Source organism: Gopherus evgoodei, chromosome 6 (genome assembly GCF_007399415.2).
Source record: "Gopherus evgoodei ecotype Sinaloan lineage chromosome 6, rGopEvg1_v1.p, whole genome shotgun sequence".
NCBI classification, from domain to species: Eukaryota; Metazoa; Chordata; order Testudines; family Testudinidae; genus Gopherus; species Gopherus evgoodei.
In genome coordinates this window covers 86363185-86385815 of record NC_044327.1, presented here as the reverse complement: position 1 = coordinate 86385815, position 22631 = coordinate 86363185, and the positions used below count along the sequence as shown (strand labels likewise).

General features: G+C 37.1%; 1 protein-coding gene across 3 annotated transcripts in view; it reads left to right on the top strand.

The window, feature by feature from the left end:
- Nucleotides 1-6382: 6382 nt before the first annotated feature.
- ZNF366 (zinc finger protein 366) overlaps nt 6383-22631 on the top strand; it is a 35145-nt gene continuing 18896 nt past the window's right edge. For all 3 annotated transcript variants that reach the window (XM_030566820.1, XM_030566819.1, XM_030566818.1), the window contains exon 1: nt 6383-6507. The gene's annotated coding sequence lies outside the window, so the exon portion shown is untranslated. The remainder of the gene's footprint in view (nt 6508-22631) is intronic.

Below are 22631 nucleotides of genomic sequence, written 5' to 3'. Positions count from 1 at the left end.
AGGATGGTCACCAATAAAGTTGTCTAATCTCAGATTAATACTACTTAGGACACGCTTTGTCCTGACAAAGGGGAAATGTACAGCTGAAGAAATCCCAATGGCAAGACTTCTAGACTAGTCTGAGGTTTTTCCTGTACATGGGGGTTTTTCCTGTGCTTTAAGTTGTAATCAGTTGCTCTTCTACTAAACAATACTAGTCTAAGCAAAAGTTTTCCTTTTTAAAAAAAACAAATAAACCACAATCATTTTTTTTTTTGGTAGAACAGAAGAAATTTAACAGACCTAAGTTCTGCTTTTCTTTTCACCTAAGTAATTATTTTTGGCTAGTTAGCTTTCTTGATGCTCACTCTCTATTCACTTATAACTGCTTTGAACCACAAACCATATACTCTGCCACAAGCAAATGTTAAATTTAAATGATCTGACAACAAAACTTTAAAATATGTTGAGCCTAGTGCTGCAGTCTTTACTCAGGAAAAAGTTTTGTTGGAGTCAATGGTACTACTGGCTGAGTATGGACCATCCTTTGTTTAAATTGTCTGCTGTGTCCAACATTCTCCAATGGTTCGGTCACCTATAGCATTTATTATTGACACTGAAAGACTTAACATTTTGAGCACTACATGACAGTGAAATGGTAAGTGCTCTACATAGCGAAAGAGGAGAAAATGAAGGGAATCCTCCTTTCTCTAAAGCTACTTATGTAGGAATTTGAAAAAGACAAAGGCGCATGGTCTGTTCTCGTTAACACATGAGTACAGTAATGCCACTGGATTTTCAAAAGTGGAACATGGTCCCAGGTATGTGACCTATGATAATTATAAACCAGAGGTTATATTGTTAATTCAATATTTAGTAACGTTAAGGATGGGATTTTCAAAAGAAATCTCCATTAGCCCATGTCTGCTCCTACTGAATGGTAAAACTTGGACTGCTTTCAGTGGGAGCAGAATTAGGCCAATGCTGAGTGGTTTTGAACATCACATCCTAATGTTTTAGCAACTGAGGTCCAGAAACATTTACTGCAAAATCATAAACTAGTAGGCAAGCATGTAATAAGACTCCATATTAATCAAATTATCTGACTGAGGGACTAAATGAATGAATTGAAGATTAAAAGAATTTACCTAAATTCTTAATTTTGAAATTTACTGTCAAATTAAACTTCTGGGAGAAAATGCAGAAATATTTTATGACTTATGGCACAAACCAGAGAAAATTATAGTAATGCTGGAAAGTGTAGAAGGTATCATTGCATAGGATAAACATGCTTAGAAATGATCATTTTCATAAATTTCTCAGGGACACCACCTTTTACAATATTACATTCCTATACTATGTGATAGGTAGATGGGAGAATTTCATGTTATAGTACACTGTGAACATGTCAGTAAAGAAAAATGTAGAGTGGTTACCATTGAAATATCAACATTTACCAAGAGTGACCACTCCAGATGCACATTAATTTCTGAGTCTAACTGTACAGCAAAACTGCAGTATGCATATCAGATATTTTGGTTGGTAACTGTTGATTTTTAAATGGAGAGCAACTTATCAAACTTCCAGAGAGTTTGGCAAATTTCCATGTGCTATAGATCTGCAAACACTGCAGTGAATTCAGACACATTGAACAAAACCATGTTTTCTTTCATTGTGGACCTCAGTTAGGCTCATTATCCTGTGCATATGCAGTGTGTAATGAATTCATTCATGTAACACTTGAAAACACACATCCATCATACCATCTTTGTAAAGTAAGCTTTTGGTGCTATTGTTGTAATAAAGGTAATTGTAGTGACTATATAAAAGGTCTAGGAAGTCTGTCTTTGAAATGACTGTAGTTAATGGAGTTCACAAGAAATTAATTTGATCCTGAATGAGGGCACCTTTAAATTATTACAAGGCATTTATTTCCAGGAAATGCATCTCTTTAATAGTTTTGAGTATTTATTTCCACTCACCTCACCCCAAGATAGTAAATTAAACTGTGGGTGCTTTGAAGGTTAAACTTGAATACCCTATTACATGCGAATTAGATGTTATCTTTCCTCAATAAATATAAAAAGGATTTACATCCCAAAGTATTATATCTGTCAATACATGTATAGTAGTGAGAATACTTTGATCATACGATTATGAGAGATAGATAGGTGGAATGAAAACGTTTCAAATATTTTTATGAGAGCTGTTCAGATAAACAAACTAAAATATTTACAGAATAGCTCTGATACTAGATCATATTATTATCCAAAATACATTATGTATGCATATGGTATGCAGACAATGCAAGAGTCATAATTAGACTTAACTGACTTGATATTAATATTAGCATAAGCCTCATGCACCGGAATTTTAGAAGGGAAGTCCTTTGGATTCAATTCTAAGTCTGTGTTCATATTCACATTCTGATAGCTCACTCCTAAACAGCCGAAAGCAAACATTTAAACCAAATAAAAGTGAGAGAGGCATATCTGACACTGACTTACAAGAAGCAATTGGATTTTTTTATGGTAGTTAGGGGAAAGGTTTATTATGTATAAATCCATGTGGTCTCACCATCTCAAAAAAGGTATATTGGAATTGGAAAAGGTTCTGAAAAGGGCAACAAAATGATTCATGTCATATGGAAGCCATTCCATATCCCTAGATTAATAAAACTGGGATTTTTCAGCTTGGAAAAGAGACTGCTAAGGGGAGATATGATAGAGGTTTGTAAAATCATGACTGATGTGGAGAAAGTAGATAAGGAAGTGTTGTTTACTCCTTCTCATAACACAAGAACTAGGAGTCACCAAATGAAATTAATAGGCAGCAGGTTTAAAAACAAGCAAAAGGAAGTATTTCTTCACAGAACACACAGTCAACCTGTGGAACTCTTTGCCAGAGGATGTTGTGAAGGCCAAGACTATAACAGAGTTCAAAAAAGAACTAGATAAATTCATGGAGGATAGGTCCATCAATGACTCTTAGCCAGGATGGACAAGGATAGTGTTCCTAGCCTCTGTTTGCCAGAAGCTGGGAATTGGCGATGGGATGAATCATTTGATGATTACCTGTTCTTTTCATTCCCTCTGGGGTACCTGGCATTGGCCACTGTCAGAAGACAGGATACTGGCCTAGATGGACCTTTGGCCATTCTGGGTCAGACCATTCTTATGATGTATTACTTAAATTGTGCCATCAGCATACATGAGGCTGGGAGGAAAGTATTCTGATGCACTTGGCCACAGGCAGTTAAGACATCTAATTTTATTGTCCAACAAGATAATGTGATTGTCCAAATTTGTCGCCTGTGGTCTCATGCTGTCAAATTAAAATGAAATTGTTGCTGGTGAGATTACCTAAAGGCATTGCTCTACAGTCCGCTTGTTTTGTTGTGGACTGTTGAGACAAGGTTTCATATTTTAATTTTTTGTTGTTGTTTTCAGCATGTCTGACTCACACTTGGTCTGATATATTAAATTGTGTGCTCACTTTAGCGTAACTTAAAATGTACCTGCTACCACCAGACTGAGGCTCGATCAGAATTAACAATCCTCAAAAATTTATTTCAAATTCAAGCAAAATAAATCCAATACCCAATTAATCATAGTTAGTGTCCATCTGGTTCAAATCTAGATCTGATCATACAGAACAGTATTAGTCAAGTCCTCCATTCATGCTGTGTGCTGTTGAGTGCTCCTTCCGACTTTGTCCATGAATATATTTTGTCTCTGATTCTCATTCAGGTTTATAGAGAATAGGCTGACGGGCCAGGAGCTTCTACTTTGCTGCATATATGTGAATGGGTTTGTTTTGATAAATTAATTGTGGAAAGATGCATTCCACTACTGCAGCACTACAGGACAATAATAAGAGTATTTCCACAGCCAGTAATGTATGCTAAGAGACAGCTGCACATGGTAGTGAAAAGCTTTGTTAACTATGTATGCACACTGCCATTTGTTGTGGATTTGATTGGATTATTGTGTAATTTAAGAGGCAACCACTGAAGTAGGACGTTCTCTTCTTCCTCACTCACAAATCAAAGTATAAAGCAGTCTAGTAGACTGTCAATTTACATATTAACATAATGATGTCATAATGAGTCTTATTTTTTAGTCACTGTCTGAAGACAAAGTACTGAAGCCATGCTGTAGCCTGGTGAATCTGGAATCCTTATATTCAGTGATAGCACATAGATCTGATTTTTCTTAAGCGTCATTTCTAAAAGCAACAAAAACATAGGTTTTGTCCATCCCTACAGAAATGTTTTGATAGAAGGGCCAGGATTCTCTTTCACTGCTGTGTGTTACAGCACATTTTAGCTTTTGTAAAGCCTCCAAAGAAATATAAATAAATAAATCCTCTTTGAAAATTAAGACTTCAGTCACAATGAAGTTTAAGTCCATCATGAACTACAATGTGACTCAGATATACCTGTCTTGATCTCTGTGAGAATGCTCCTAATTTTGTGTATATCAGCTCTTGACTAAGTTCTGCACTATGTTCCAAATGGGAGACAACCAGATGATTATATTTGATCACTGTCTTCAGTAGTCTGGGCTGCCTAGCAATCCTGTATACAAGGTTGATCTCCATGAAATAACTCACTAACAGTTTGAAAAGCTGGAAATTGTCATCATATTTTGGGCCTTATATAGGACTATTGGGAAATGTTTTTCAAAATAAATACAAATTTTACTCCAACTGCTAAACTGGTGCATAATATGCCTCCATTGTCTCTTAGCACACTCTCTAACATTCCTCATGCTCAGTATTTGGAGGAAATGCCATTTGGCTGAATACTGTTTCCCTGAAGAAAGACTTAATACTTCTGCAATGGCACATATATTTAAAGTTAACCCTTTGTATCCTTTGTTTTTTATTTGCCCCCTCATTACTCTTTCATCCTTTTCACATACATCAGGAAACAACTGGTTGCATCATACTTCCAAACATCACATCTAGCACCTGCCCAGTTGTGTCAAAGCCTGACTTCCATAACTAAAGTTTTAAGTGGTTCAGAATACAAACTGAAGGTCTTTACAATCAAGTCACTGGTTGACCTCCACTACTTCTCCTGGAAATAGTACTAGTGCTCATTCTATGCATGAAGAAGTGTTGCATGTCAAGAGTGCACAGTCTCAGATAGTCTGTCCATCTATCACTTCTCATTATTGTACTGTAAAGGAAATAGCAATTTATTATTGACATAGGACTATTTACTAAATTCTACTCTCATTAACAATGGATTTACGCCAATATAACTCCATTAACTTTAATAAGGTTCATTTAAATTTATGCCCTTATAGCCGAGAGCTGAATACAACCTTACTTTTTTCTCTGAGAAGCCATTTGAAGCAGCATTTTGTTTTCATCTTTCATGGAGAAAGACATGTAATTGTTCATCCAAGAGCCTTCCACATTTGGCTATCACATGAGTAAACTAACAGGGCACAGAGATTACTTTTTTCCTCAATGCTTGAAGACACAGTCTAGGTAAAGACCTGAAACCCTTAATGGCATCAACATTTGTACTAGATAAACTAAAAATGTTGATAAATTCACAAATCTGTAAAGAAAGGTAATTTTCTATTGTTTGTTATTGAGATTGGAGTTTGATAAAAGTAAGCAGCTATAAAAAAATGTAAAGTGGGTCATAGTGAGTTGACTCATATGTATGGTCATTCACTGGCTGGAATGAACTTTCTGCTTTTTTCCAGTTAAGAAGCATGAAAATATATCTAGATCATGATAAATAATTCTAATTTTGATATATTAAGGTGCGCTCTACATCAATCCTATGCTTTTCCATTCTTAGAAAAGCCAAATTAATCTCTGGTGTAATTCTGACTTCAGATAAATATGACCCCTACACTTTATCTATGAGACTCAAAAAGTATTTCATTTCTATAACATTCTGTAGAAGTTAAATTTGTTGATTCTTTTTAACACACCAAGAGATTTTTCCATTCCTTTTTTTGCACATGTATTGTTTTTATTGTGACATGTAAGATTTCTCCTTGTTTGAAGTGTAGGATTATGTTATCTGTACTTTTTTGGCTAATGGAGTTTGACATGAGATATAGGCATTTTAATCCTAGACACTACTTTTAGAACTTTATTTGTTTTGTTGTAGTTGCACACAGAGAGCTATAAATTAGTCCTCATGAAGCCAATAATTCAGATATAATACTTGAATTCCTTTTGGTTCAATTATATTTATTTTCCCAAACATTTTGTTTGAGCGAAAATGAGATGGCTATCTACTGTTTCCTTATTTTTTTGCAGGAAAGCAAAGGGTTGTTGACTTCCTCTCCCCTCCCTTCCTTCCTTCTTTCTGAAGGTACTGTACTCATCTGAAAAAAGAGAACGAAGTGATTGTTCCTGTTCTCTTTCTTAAGTCATTTGAAACATTGTCCTTGCTAGTTTTCTAAGTTTACTGCAATCTCTACACAGGGAGCAAGAGAGATTGCCAACAGGAAAGCAGGTAGAGAGCTTAGCTTATTCTAACTTCAACAATTGGTAAGTTAACCAAGAAAGCATTTTACTTATATCTGTTATTTTAATATATACACCTTTAAATACAGGACCGACATTTATCAACTACCAGACAAAAGATAATGACTGTATGCATTGGCATGCAGTATATATATTTTTTAAATATCTATAGTCAGCTTTTTAGATACTGCTATTAGTAGTATCTAGTCCATGAGGTTTAACCAATATGGAGGAATGGTTTCTCACTGAGGTTGATAATGTCTGCAGTATTCAGTGTTGTGAATTCTTTCATATGAAGCTGAGTAGTTGACTTTACCTTTCCAGCAGGAACTGTAGCTTGTTTTAGACTTCACTGACTTTATATTGAAAGTTTCAGCAAGGTTTACTGTGACCTCGCAAAGGCAGAGATAGGATAAGCAGCTTCATAATTGATAGGCTAGTATAGTTTGTTCATCTCTGACCATTACTTCAGACATATTCATTCAAGTGTTACATTAAGCAACTGAGCTGTCATCAACCTGTGCCATAAAAGAGAAAGAATTACTAGGGTTTTTTTTTAAATAGAGCTGTGTAGTGTGTGTGTGTGTGTGCGTGTGTGTGAGAGAGAGAGAGAGAGAGCACAAGTGTTTGCATATACCACAGGCACTGAGATACAAAGCAGTGACATTTGACCAGTTAAGTGAGATCCAGTTTCACTTTAAAAAGACTAAATTACAAGGTATGTCACAAATACTAAGATTAATCACCAGTGTCAGTATGATGATAAAATGCTGGCTACTTATTTATATTCCTTATCAGCCAGTGGCTGGTCAGCTACAGTTTCCAAGTATCAGGTACACCACCTTAAGCTAGCGCAGTCAAACTTTGCTGTCAGCAGAGTATGATCTAAGAATGCATTTTATTTTTATAAGGCAACTCAACAGAAATAGCAACTTTTTACACAGGAAGGTGCAGTGCAGATGAGGAGTAGAAAAGGTCACATTTCTACATAAGAAAAGCCTGAACATCTCAAGCCCACATTAACTTGCAAGTGAAACCTTCTGAGCTTTAGAATGTTGGACATTCAAGTCCCTGGCAGCACAGCCCAAATGCAGGGCAGCGAACCCCAGAGCTGGTATAGACAACTCTGGCTGCTGGTGGATACTCTGAAATCCATGGGTTCTGAGGGCTTAGCCTCCTTCTTAGAAGTGGGGATATATCTTTCTACAATGACTGAACAAATACGTTTTTCCTCTTTGTGGCTCCTTTCTACAGCTTCCTCCCACCCTCAATAGGGAGTGATCTATCCTAAATTAGGAAGCTTTCTGATAAAATTATATGTTTCTCCAACACTTAATAACTGCTAATAAATAGAAGAACCTAATCAATTTATTATTTAATGTGGTTTGAAGTGAAATGTATCAAGTTTGTCTAGTTTGGTGCTATGAGCATTGGTTGATAACATTTTGTAGGTGAAGTATTTAAGGTTACCAGTGTAGAGAGACCAGTTCTCAAATGCACACATGAAAATGAGGTGTACTTTTTTATTTGGATACCCAGTTTGGCACTTAGCTGGACAAAAGGTCATTTTATGTGACCAAGTACTGATTCAGACAACCAAATGTAGGCTTTGGACATCTATTTAGGTGACTACATTTGAAAACTGGGCTCCCATTCATATGCCAAATAAGATAAATAGAGAAGTCGTTCTGTTAATTTAGCTTGTAAAGTATGCAATTTGCTCAGTTTACAGCTTCTGAGGCCACGGAATTTCTCTATTCCACTGCTGTTACCACAGTAAAGATGAACTCAAGCTGCAAAATTTTGATCTGGATTGCAAACACCCCAAAGTTCTGGGAAGGTTGGATCCAGCATTTAGGTTCAATCTACAATTAAGACAGGAGCCAACTGCAAAATGTAGATCCAGACTTCAGTTTTGACGATCTCTACAAATTTATGTATGCTTGAAATCTGGGCCCATGTTTACACATATCCTTTCTTTGAGAGCTCTGAAAAGAGGGGATTCTATGATCCTGAGGCAAAAAAGTGTGTATACTTGCTGTTATAGTAGCTAATCAAAAAATGAAGTGCCGGTTCTAAACTCAGTTTCCTGTTAATGTTTAAATAAAATAGCAATGCAGAATGATAGTTTATAATTTAGTTGTAAATATAGACCCTGAGCTTTGTACTTCATTCTCGGATTACACCTTTCAGTTTACTCTATTTTTTGGTCATTTGTAATGTCTTTTACATTGTGCATTTTTTGTTATAAAATCAATACAACATGATTTTATATAATACAATTGTAACAAACAAACTAACTTCTCTTTGAGAATTTAGGAAATCAAGTTTTGTCCTTGTCTCGTATTGTTGTGAAAAAAAGTTATAGGCAAAGTAACAGGTTATGAATGCCAGCCTCCTTACATTTATAGGATTTGTTACTTTATAGCATAAGCTTAATGTTTGTGAAATATATTTTAGTGATTAATTCCTATATTATTTGAAACATTGTTTTCATGAAGGCAATAAAACAGGTATTTACCAGAGAGACACTTTTTAAATCTAATTTAAAAGCTTATTGGTGCCTTTGTTAAAAATAAAAAAAACAGTTACAGAGTAGTTTTGAATTGAGCTGTTTGGATCCCCAATTCCCATTCCACAAGATATTTTGAATATCTTTTTTAAAGTGTTCCAAAATTAGAATGAAAGTTTGCGATTTCCCATTAAATGAAAATTCCAAAATTTCATTTGGAAAAATTGAAATATTTAATTTCAATAAGGTCAAACTTTCTTTTAAAATGTCAACCTCTCATTTCAAGTTTAACCAACTTGACTTTTATATAACATAAGTCAAAAGATTTCAACTTTTTTATATTATATTACATTGTTATCTTATAAGTTATAACAGACCATAATAAAAGTTGAAACAAAGTTGAAATGAAATATTTCAACCTTATCTAAATGAATCATTAAGAAATTTTCAGTGAAAATTTCAACAAAAAATGTTTAGCAGAACATTTTTTGATCAGCAGTAGTTTTGAACTATTATGTACTAACTAGCTAATATATAAGTTAATATAAGGGTAAGGGCCCAGTCCTGCGGCCTTACTTCTGCAAGTAGCTCCATGGAAATCACGGGAGAAAGGTTCTGATCCAAAGCCCATTGAAGTCAATGGGATTCTTTCGATAAACGATCTTCTGCTTGTAAAAATTTGTGCAAGTGGAGCCATGGTCATATACACGAGCTGAGATTTGGTTCTTGGGTTCTAAATGTTTAAAATGTATTTTCTCTCACATTTTGGCATCTCTTATAGCTGTTGTGTTGTTTGTGTTTTTTGGCAGTGGGAGAATTTTTACCTTGAATTATCAGGTATTTTACATACAAACCTTGAAAAGTCTTGGCCTAATTGTTCTTGAGGCAATTTGGGCATAATGTGGATACAGATAAGTTATAAGCTGTACCCACAATACTGCATATTTTGAGGCACTGCAGAATGTATATCCAGAAGATAGACGTGTTGGCACACCTATTAATTGTTTAGAATTAGAATGGAAGAAAACTTCTTGGCAACTTCAAACCAGTAATGCAAGATAAACCCAAAGTAGAGTGGAGACCACCACATTCCTAAAAGTAGTCCTGGACAGACCCTAAGTAGGTTGGAGAATTGATTATCCCAGGCAGATCATATTGAACTTATATTACTGGGGCTCCAATACAGCAAAGGAATCTTCATGAATAGACCATTTAACCCATGCAGATCCCTTTGCAGGTTGATCCCTTAAATACAATAGCAATAGTCCTATGTAAAAGATGATAATATAGATGGAGATAAATGTATTCATTATTGGACAGACCTTTAACAATTCTGTGTTCTGAACATCTGCATTAAGGACCTTTTTGAAAAGTGTTGTTAAATCAAATGAACCATGTATTTTTAAAACCTAGTAGCTTCTCCACTCCCACTTCCCATCCAAGAGGACAAACTGAGCATGGAGAAGTGAGATCAGAGAAGAAAAATGTCTCAGAGAGGATTTTAGAAGGAAAAAATAAATGTAAGCCTTTAAAAATAAGACAAAAGGCAGAAAAGTTTGCTTGAGAGGAAACAGACACTAGAAAAGCCTGATGTCACCCTCATTTTCATGTTGAGAAGATGACAGTTATGAAACTCAGCCTGCATCTGTCTGCTGCTGGAAAAGTTACAATACTATTTTTTTTTAAATTGATAACATTCAAAATGAGGGTTAAGAATGTTCATCCAGTCAAAAGCTCTGACAAGATGAACACCTAATAGTAATGCAATATGTTTTGTAAATTACATATGTATAGGATGTCTGACTTGCCTTTGTATCCATTTAGCAGGAATCACAATCCTTCTTGCCTTGTATATAAAATACTAATGATTCTAGGAAAGAATCCTATATTTTTGAAAGAAGATAATGCTTTCATTTGATGCCCAGGGAGCTTATACCTATGCAGTAACAGAAACACAGGTGCTAGTGTGGTTTTCGTACAGGAGGGATAACTCAGTGGTTTGAGCATTAGCTTACTAAACTCAGCGTTGTGAGTTCAGTCATTGAGGGGGCCAGTTAGAGATCTGGGGCAAAAATCTGTCAAGGACAGTACTTAGTCCTACTGTGAAGGCAGGAGATTGGACTCTAATGACCTTTCAAGGTCCCTACTAGCTCTATTTATTATATGAAGATATACCTAGCTCATAAATACAGTCACAACAAAGCAATTTTGCCTCTAAATTGAGAACTATAAAGGTCCTGCAAGAGGGTTACATTAAATAAGTCTTATACTAAAAGAAATTGGGATACTTCTAAAGGTTTTTAAACTGCAGTGATATTCCCTGTCTGGTGATTTAATTTCCCCTCTTCCACCATTTGCTCCTGGTTTCTTGCTGCATGGTTTAGAAGCTTATGTTATCAGTGGCAGTCAGTAACTTGAATCAGGCAGCACAGTTATTATTCTGTTTCCCAACTACCCTGAAAAACAAAAGATGCACATACCTTTCGCTTTCACCTTTCAGAAAAGACTAGATGAAAGCCAGCAAATAGTTTGATCCCAATTGTGAAAATTCCACTGCATAAAAGATTTAGGAAAACTGTTTTTCATTAATTGGATAGCAAATTTGTTTCTTTCTGGCAATTTTTGTAAATAACTAAAATTAAAAGTGCCCTAGTTTTCAATGGCCTATGCGTATTGTGAATGTAGGGCACCACTTCACATAAGCAGGATTTTGGAAGCTGTAAAAGGAATGAAATGTTCAAATGTTCATTGGACCTGAAGGTTCACAATGCTGAATTTACAAAAGCAGTCAGAGGATTTCAGTTAGTATGTAAGTTGATACTTTTCAGTGAAAAAAACTCCCCTCCACTTTTCTATATTGGATTAGAAAGAAGTGCCATTGATTTCAAATCGGAAGCAAAGTGACAGTGAGATCATACATGGGTTATTATTTTGTGAGGCTGTATTAAAGAAATACACTAACATTAGCAATGAGGTATCCATTGTCTGATCTTTTGCTTTGGAGAAATTATTGCTCCTTATTCATTGATCAAGGATAGAAACTATATAATTTATCTGGGTTAGATTGTAATTTTACAGTCTTCTCTGAGTAATGGGGTAGCACATAGCTGCACTATGCCAGGAGCAGAAAAGAGAATGAATTATGAGCCATCAAATGTCCCATTTCCTTTCCTGCTTTCTCCTTATTCTATGAGGGGAGTAAATTACTTCATCCCTTTTCACAGAGCAATTTACGCATCCCTACCCAGATACCTTAATGATTACTTCAGTTGGCAACTAAAGGGGGTTAAGGGAAGCCATGACTACTCTTATGCCTTTTCTTGCTACCCACTTGCTTGCAGGGGTGTGTGTGGGGGGGGAATATTGGCTAAGCAGTCTCTGCTTGTCACCCCATGACCAAAGTTGTAATTTGATGGAGTTTGTGGGCCCTATTCGGTCATAAAATATGTTCTTAATATCTCACACTGGGCCTGCTCATGCTCCTATTGAAGTAAATGGTAAAAAAACCCACTGACTTTCCTTCTGGCCTTAAAGTCTGTGTGTCTATGGAACCAGGATTGGGCCCTTCTGAATGAGTAAATTTGCCCTTAGCTAAATTTGCAATATTTATGTATTTCACAATATTTTCTCCACACATAACGTTGTAATAGGAACATTTAAATAGTATACATCTAGCACATTAAAAATGTGCATATTTACTGCAACATCCATTCCTTTGGTATCTTGGCACCAGATAAAATCATGAGGAAGCATAAAATTTTAAGTGGATGTATTCCTCATGGCAGGTCTCCCAGAAGGTAGGCATACCTCTTTCTACATGTGTACATGTTTCGTAAATGGATTTATTGATGCACTCTGTAGCTTTAATGAAAATATGCACTATTGAAAAATAATTTAGATTCATGGATCTCTTTTTGGAAGGCAACATTTCCCCTCTTTCTAATTAAATAAATAACTTGTTAGAACAACTTATGTGCAGGCGCCCCACCCCATATTGCAATTCACTAATGCAGATTTCTGCTGTGTCTACTGAAGCCAATGCAGGATTAGAGTTCTCCTGTGGAAATTGAAGTACACCACAGGGAAGTCACTAGTAGAGGATGAATTATCTAATTGTTCCTACGTTTAACAGGAATAAGAGGTGCTCATCTCACAGTAAATATTTATGGAAGTGAAGGAAAAAACTCTGGCCACACGTTGTCCCTTCAAAACAGACTCAGAATACCATGCAAATTATCACCGAGTATCTCTGATTAACGCTGAACCCAAAACATTAAGTTGTTCCAGTTACGAGAAGCAGTACAGATCTGAAGGCAGAATTTTACCTGCAATGACACAGATACCAGCATCAACCACCTATGTGTCACTGGGAACAAGTTTCAAAACTTCTGAATCCCAGTATACAGGATGCCATTCTCCTATCCTAGGAGATAAGAAACAACTCTCAACTTAAATATAAGTCACAAATCAAGAAATTTAATTCAATGGGAGTTACTTGTATCCTGTGGGGAGAGCATCATGATCCAGGATTCTATCTGATGACCTTCATGAACAAGTCCACTAGTCATCCACTACCGGTAACAACGATACACATGAGCAACTGTAACATACTGGTTTGGGCATGTTGCACCACTGCACAAAGTCAGTCAAAATAATGCATGAGAATTCTGTCTATCCTGGGGTTTTATACAGATGTCCATCACTGTAGAGGACGTGCACCTTCCACATAAATGCAATAGCAACAGTGAAGTCCCCAGTGGACTTCATGGAATTTCTGGCACTTTTCCATTCCAGGAACAAACAAACAAAAACTCTGCATGGGGAAAGGTTTTTGGTCTTAACTTTATTAAGTTTGTTATTTTTGTTGTTGTTTGCCTTGTCTTTTTCAAGGTTTATTTGTTTTAGCAGTCAGTTGTTTGATTGGTTTTTTTGGTTGGACGGAGGTTTGAGTATAAGGGTGTGTCATTTTGAGCATTGTTCTTGTGATAGGAAGCACTTTTTAAATGAGGCCTTTGGGATGACTGATGATTAAAAGTGATTAATAGAAGGTCTAAGTAATTATTGGAGCTGCTTGAAAATTGAAACTGATTAAAAACTAGATGCAATTTGTGAATACTTTTTCAAAAACCACATCCCCTTTGACAACTTCTAGTCATTATTATACTATAATGCTTGTGATGCTAAGCTAAGAGAAAGTCACCATTACTATTCTGGGCTTCATTTTTTTCCAGAGTTTTGTAACAATGCCATTTAAAATTGGATTGGATTGAAACTTGTCAGCAATAGTACATTTCTGCCCTATGATTGGATTAAAATGATGAAGCTGAATTTTAGTTCTGAAATGATAATGAAATAAAAAAAACACCACCACCAGCCACCTCCCCCAAAACCAACTATGGTGCCAATTTCAGGTGCTTTTTGACCTGTTGCAACTAACTATTGCTTATTTTTAAAACCTTAATTTTTGCAATCACTAAAGTTAATAAATAATAATTAAATGTTGTATGTGGGATGTACATTGGTGGATCAGAAGGAGGAAATAGCCTGTTACTCAACCAGTAACAGGATTCAACTTTGGGAATCACAGGGGAAGGGAAAAAACCAGTGAGGAAGTTATCTTAAATTACTTTTTTGTGAGCGCTTGACCTGGTCAGTCAGAAACATTGTTCTGAGGTGGAGCTAAAGCACCAAGGATGTTGCCCTTCACCTTCACATAGATGAGGCAAAAATCTGGTAGTGTAAGTTCTTTTTCTGATAGAACTGCTTCAAATAAGAATCGTTTCTGTACACTTGTAGCCTGTATTTCGTACACCTACTTAAAGAAGAAACACAAACAATAGAATGGGAGCAAGGCCACTTTGGGATGAATCCAATATGGCTGTATACTCTCATCACATCTCTTGCAGCCACATTTTTATTTACTTGCATTGAGAATTAGGCAGCACACTTTGCTGATAAATAGAAAACTCCAAGTTCAAATTTCAGGGCCAGAGTCTGCCCTCAGATATGCATGTCTTTGGAAGCACATGGACCAGAAGTTAGGAGAATACAGCCCTTAACTTTCTATTTTAGTTTCCTTATATTCTATGAAGGAATTATGATTTTTAAACATGGTTTCAGTGTGGTCTTATCATGATATATGCTTGGTTTAGGGAAGTATTTCCCCTTAAAAATGGGAGAAAAGGAAGTTTAGTTAAGCTCTGGGGTAAGCCTTGCATACAATGCACCCAATTCTGGGGGGCTTTCTCTGAACTGAGAGAACAGCTAAACTACTGTACTATTGGACTGAGATCACCACCACACGCTTGTTTAAAGGTAATTGACTAAGTCACTGTTGGCCCAGGCTGAACATAGAAGTTAAAAGTAATTAGTCTTCCCAGCAAAAAGCATTTTCAAAAGTAAGCAGGTTTTTCATTTTAGAACCCTGATCAGACTCCCTACTATTTAATACCCCTTTCCTCTGCTGATGATTTGAAGATGACAACACATTGAATACTATTCTGTTAATGTCTGTGTGGACAAGTGGGATTCCAAGGTGATTCAGGAAAAAACTAATCATTGGTTCAATGTTTACACTCAATTGTACACATACCAATAGTCATATTTTTTAACAGCACCTTGGAGTACTGTAGCTCTCACCAAAATGGAGGCAACTAACAAGTGCTCACCTGAGAGGAATCCACAAAATACTGACAGACTCTCTCCATATCATTTTATTTTAAAGTGAAAGTGACATTTTTTCAATATTCATGCTTTTCAAATGAGTTATTTTCAATAAATCATTTAAAGGACCAATTTAAGGCAGCCTTTAGTGAACCTGTTCAAGTATATTTATTGTATCTCTACTTTTCAAAATAGTTGACCATAATTGTTTTGGGGAGTTTTTAATCGCTGGGGGGCAGCATCGTCTTGCAGTGAAAGTACTAGACTGGGTCTCAGGATATTTGGGTTCTGTCCTTGTTCTGCCACCATGCAAAGTGTTATTTTTAAAGGTAAAGGGCCTGATTTCCTATACACTAAATGTAAGACAATGGTAACTCCACTGACTTCAGTGGGAACTGAAGGCAGTTAACCGCTCACAATCAGATCTAAAGTGAGTAATGTATCCAATTGAAATAGACAGGGAAATGTAGGTAACTATCTAGATAAGAATTTGGCCAAAACACTGTATTTAAGAACCTCTTATAAAAGCCAATGGGCTATTTAGCAATTGCAATATATATATTAAAAATAAAATGTCCAGACCTTCCAGAAGAGATTGAATCAAACTTCAGCTACATGTTCATAACTGAAAATGTACACAACTAAATCCACCTAAGCTTCATAATGATGAGGGATGCATAATTTGTAAACTATTTTTAAGGAACTGGATACGAGACAGATGTGAGCAGTAGATAGGTTATATCTCCTGCTTGTCAGTATCAGTATCTGGAGTTGAGTCCTCTTGTTTCATGAGTCCTCCTGTTTCAGTTCACACAAGTTCCACAGAATCTTAGTGGTAGGTTGGTTCCCATCATTTCAGCACCTCTGAATTTCACTTTGAGTTGTGTGAACCCAAAAATTCAAAGCAAAACTTTAAAAAAGGTGAAATCCTGGCAATGTTGAAGTAAATGGCAAAAAACTCCCACTGACTTCCATAGGGCCAGGTTTTCATCTAAAAATCTTGTTTTGGAGGTGACATATGGAAATTGATCAAACTCAGCTGGGTATCCCAACAGTAGCATCCCTTCTCTTCACATGACTTCCCTCCACATGTCCGTGCACACACTCACTTTACCTGGCGATCTCTTCTTTTAGGCACCTGTTTATGTGCAAATGAAGCATTCAGGAGATGGACTGTCTGGGCCAAAAGACTCACGATGTGGAAGCAAGCCAACTGGTTGGCTAGCTTGCAGATCAAGGATGGGAGTCCCCATCTACCAGCTCCTAAAACTTGGGGAGATGGGAGGTTACCTGGCCACTCCCTGGCCCTCTATGGGATAGTAGCAAGAGTGAAACTATGGTGGGAAGGAAGGATCTTAAGCCAACCTAAGTCCCCTTGAAAGGTCCATAAGTAGCAGTGAAAGGTTCACTTTTGCAAAAAAGCCCTGAAGCAGAAGTGTTTAGCCAAGGTTAGTTTTTCATTCTGGACTCTCTGCAGGGCTCCATTATTTATCTAAAATTCAAAACGTTAAACAGTCCAAGAAGATTTTGTAAATGGAATTTCACATATATAGTATGTAATTGTTATGTTTGGTAAATTACACTATTCTGTCTGAAGTCTTCCTTTGAGGAAACCACAGAAACTGCACTCAACTGATGCAATTTTATCTCTGAAGTCCTTTTCCTTCAGAAAGTTTAAGTTATTTATTTGCCCTCAATTTATCTTCACTAACTTTAGTTCCTGGAGAAAAGTTTCCTAAAAAGTTGTTAACTTAATTTGGTAATATTCCAAAGGAAAACTGTTTGGTATGTACAATGCTCTGATGCCAAAAGTGTGATATTTTCAATTGCCAGTGATATATATGGAAGTAGGCAGGAAATAAGGATGGAATGAGATGAGCAGTGATTTAAAATCATAAGCAGTGATTTAAAAAACTATTTTGTATATTTTATAAAGGTGTTGACAAACTCCTTGTTCCAGATTTTGACATGAGTACTGTTATGATTCTTTATGTAAGAGTCTGAAGGAATGTATCCTTTTGACATCAGATCATAGCTTGATCTCAAAGCCCAGATAATGCCCTCAGTTACAGCTATACTAGTCCACTAATTGTGTAAACAGATGTAATTGAGGGCAAAATTTGGTCCATTACACATTAGTGATTGTATAGGCTTTTCACACATACACACAAAGTTATTTGACACAATATAAAGCTTCACAGGGAAAAATACTACAATGTATACAAGCAAATTTTAACAACAAAGGTTAATGAAAAATGGTGTGACAAAGTTCCTCCTCTACCTTGGCGGGTCCTGAGCTTATTGGGAGATTTGCTTGCCTCAGAGATTCATCATGTGGGTCAGAAAACAGCCCAGAGATCTTCCCTTCTGGTAGAAGCCACAGTCCAGGTCAATTCCTCCTGTGTTTGATCAGGAGTTGGGAGGTTTGGAGGGAGGGGGAACCCAGGCCCATGCCCTAATCCAGGTTCCAGCCTAGGGTCCTGTGGACTGCAGCTGTCTAGAGTGCCTCCTGGTACAGCTGCTTGACAGCTACCACTCCCTGGGCTACTTCCCCATGGCCTCCTCCCAACATCTTCTTTATGCTCACTACAGGACTTTTCTCCTGGTGTCTGATAATGTTTGTACTCCTCAGTCCTCCAGCAATATGTCTTCTCACTCTCAGCTCCTAGTGCCTCTTGCTCCCAGCTCCTCACATACATGCTACAAACTGAAGAGAGGTCCTTTTTAACTCAGGTGCCCTGATTAGCCAGCCTGTCCTAATTGATTCTAGCATTTTCTTCTTAACTGGCTCCAGGTGTCCTAATTAGCCTGCCTGCCTTAGTTGGTTCCAGCAAGTTGTTCTGGAACTGCCTCTGTTACCTTATCCAGGGGAGAGAGATCTACTTAATCTGGGACTAATGTATGTGCCTTCTAACACTCTCCTGTAGCTATCTGGCCTGACCCTGTCACAATGGACAGATCCCACACAGCAGAAAGACTGCAGTATTGGTACATAAGGGAAAGCATAGTAAAGAATATACATGGGGCCAAATTTTCCCTAGAGTATTTTCATTTATTTTAAATGAGCTATATATAGGATGATGAATTTGTATAACTGTTTAATAAAGTACTTCATCTTGATACTTGGATCCATATTTATACTAATAATTTTGATTAATAGATATAAATGTGGATTAAGCTATTAAGAATAAGTATTACAGTACTAGATCAGAGGTGTTCTGTCTCTCTCCCCCTCCCTCGGACTACCAGCTTGTAGGCTAGCCCTCCTCTCCTGATGACCATCTCCAAAGACATCCCTCTCTCCACAAGAGCTTTCTCAAAAATGTAAATAAATATCCAGAAAATGCAGAAGTGCCAAACACTGTATTCAGCCTACTTGAGGTACAACTATGGCCTGCATGACATATTCAGATGGTGCATAATTTAAGCTTTTATTTAATAAAACAAAGTTTCTAGCCCTCATATTTGTGAAGAAAACCTACCAAATGTGATCTAGGTGTAACTATCTTCCTGAGTCTGCAGACAGGCTGAAACAATAGTCCTGAGACTGAACTGCCTGATCCCCATTAATATAATTGGAGTGTCCGCTATAAAGCCCAGTGATGACACTTCACTATCAACATTAATTATTTAATTGCTGATCGTTTTAACAGATAAAATAGGGGAGGGGTTAGGAGTGAACCCCTTGGGGAAGAATATGCAGAGGGAAGAACAGAGGAAACAAACAAAGAGGAAGAAAAAGCAGAGAAAGAAGGATGGGGAAAAGGAGAGAAACAAAGGGCAAAAACAGCAGTGGGCCTAAACTGAATGCAAAGGCCACTTTGTGTCACTGACACATTAAAGTGGCTGGAGATGGTCAGTTAAAGATCTCCCAATAAGGGGTAGAGATATGGTAAGAGGTGCACTTGGGATAAGATTATAAAGCTCAATGTAAGCTTTACATCGGAGTCCACAGTACCGTGTTCACTGAACCAAACTACACTGCACAGTGTCCTGTACCCGATTGCCTTGGGAAACAATGTAAAAGTGTAATAGGAATGATAATGAATCATTCTGCCAAATTAAGGGCAAACTACTCATCTCTGGAGGAAAGGAACTGCAGCATAGACAAGGAGAAAAACACAAAAGGAGTAAAAAAGCAGAAAAGCAGTGATAACACATAAGGACCTGCACACCTAGCCATCCATCTAAACAATTTTCTTTTAACATACTCACTACCACCATCCAAGTCCAAATTATACTATGACTATGTTTTCTGGCAAGGTTAAGGCATCAGATTCAGCCCATAGACTACCTGAATTCTGACAGTGAAACAACATATTTATTCCAGATATGCACCTGTGGGAATGATCTCAGAATCTGGCTCTATATCTTTAATAATTATTTAAAAATATATGAAAATAATGGTACATTGATTTACTTCAGAGTAGATTTTTAAAAATTCGCTGGTATAGAAAGTGACAAAAATAAATGTACCCTGCAAAGTGTTTTTAGCAAATATCTGTCTGACAGGGTATGAAAAACAAATAATGGACATTCATGCCCAAAATGACTCAGAAACCTTACAATCTGTATAGCCAGATAGTATAGTGCAAATAGACTATTTCCCAAACATAGTGAGAGAGGTGATTGATTGGCATAAAACAAATATTTTTAAAGGCACAGTGGTAAACAACAGAGATGTGGCTCAAGTAATGAAAACCTATCTGCTTTTCCGTTTGACTAGAGATGACCTGTCTCTCATTCTTAGCATCATTTTCACAGGTGAGACAAATGCAGATGTGCTGTTTTGGGAAACTCAGACTATGGAGATAGCTCTGAGAGCCTGAGGAATAACTTAAAAGCTTAAGCATCAATCCTGAAGTGAGTCAGGTATGTGCTAAAAACAGATCCAGCAAAACTAACATGGAATACAGTATTGTTACATAACCCAAGAAACCAATATTATTTAATTGCATACAACTATAAATGAAAACCACGTGTTTCTATTAGAGCTGTTTTACTGTGTTGTGTTAAACAGTTCAAATCCTTCAGAAAATAAAATTTTTCAGCGGAGTGGCTTATGCATGTAACTGATAAAAAATTATTGGAGGCTGTTCTTCTGCATAAAAAAGTGTTAAGTGACATATCAAGAATGCCACCTGTTAAATCTAAATCACAGTGAATCAAGTGAATGTAAAAAGAAAAAAGTTACCAATGGAGAACCAGCCTTGTGGCAAATTACATGGAAAATCATAAAGGATCTGACCCATTAGAGTCCTTCCATTTATTTCAATGAGTTTTGGATCAAGCTCTAGAAGAGCTGCCAAATCATCAGTTCCACTTTACAGGATAATGCTGATGAGAAATGTTTCTTGCTGGAAAGAAGAAGTTTTATCCTGCAGCCCTTAATCAGCACATGAAGGTAATTTCCCAGGGAGAAGTGAAAAGACAGCAAACCTCTCAACAGTATCATGTTCATGCAGGGAGAGAAACCTGATCCTGGCCACTTCCTAATTTCAAATCATTCCAGATCATGTTCATGAGCAACTGTTTACATGTTTCCAATTCCAATGCCATTAACAGCAAACAGAAAAAAGGAAGAGAAATAAACTAGCTAAGGTGACCACCTGTCTTATGTCTTAAAGATATCCATAATTTAGCAAGACACTTAGGTTCAGTTCATGAAAACAGCCCTCTTCAACAAAGCACTTAAGCACCTGGTTAAATTTAAGCTGTTGCTCAAGTCCTATAGACCTTCCTGTAGACAAAGGAGGGTGTGTGTGTGAGAGAGATGGCAAGAGTGAAAGGGCGGTTGGTACTAAAAGAAGAGATTTATTAAAGCTCCAGAAAGTTTACATTTCTCAACTCTGCCCTTTCATTCCCCCAGGTCTCCCATTTTATGACTCCCTAATGCATCTCTACGTCCAATGTTTTTTGAGGAGTTTCCTATCCCCACCCTCACTTCTGCCTGATGTTAGCATAATTTCTCTCTCTCACACACCCCTGCCAAGTGTAGGAAAAAATGCTTTTGTTCTACATTGAAGATCTCTCTTCTAGATTCAGTCCACATGGTGCAGGCTTACACCACAAGTGTTTTAGGGTGAAATGGAACACACTCAGCAATAAGGCTGCCACAGCCCATTTTCCATATTCATGTGCTTGCATGTGTGGTTACTTCAGCAAGGACAGCATAGACGGAAAGTGCATCCTGCAGTACCTTCCACACATATGAAATAATGTGACATCAAGGGTGAAAAAGAGATAGTTGGCATAAAAGGAAAAGGAATTAGTCTGGCAGCAGCAAGAAGATCTGAGATACCAGAGAAAGGATTGGGAAACTGGAGTTACAGTTGCTCCTTGTCCTCTCCAGTGAGTGGCGTATCTGAAGCCCACACAGTGGCATATCTGAAGCCCACACCATCATTTTTTCACAGCTTTGTGCTTTAAGTGGACGAGAAAGAGCAATGGTTTGATAATCTGGCATTTGGGTACCAAACAGTGAGATGAGCTGTCTCCACATCAGCTAGGAGATGATTGGGGAGGTGGGGGAGAAATACTGAACACATGACATTTACGAAGTTACAGCTAGAGAGGGGTCTGACGTGGCACATCGGATGAGACCATCCTCAGATTTTAGGGAAGTTCAGATCTGGATCTAAATTTGAACTTTGCACCTCAGACCTATCTCTGCTTACTACATATCCCTCAAGCATGCAGCAGAAATGAAGGAAATAGTACACCTAAAAGAGCGTGAGGAATTGTGAAAACAGCCAAGTATTGAGCAAGACATGCAGTGAGAAATAATACTAAACATCAAATCCTGAAATTATTCTCTTTGGTTAAGCATTGAAAATGTGTTGGACCTTCCTTTATTATTTCCATTTTTGTTCCAATTGTGGTCTTTACAGAAGAAGTGGGGCTTTAGGAGAGATCTGAATGAAGAGAGGCATACAGGGAGTGGGAGGTTAATCCATGCATAGGAGGCAGCATG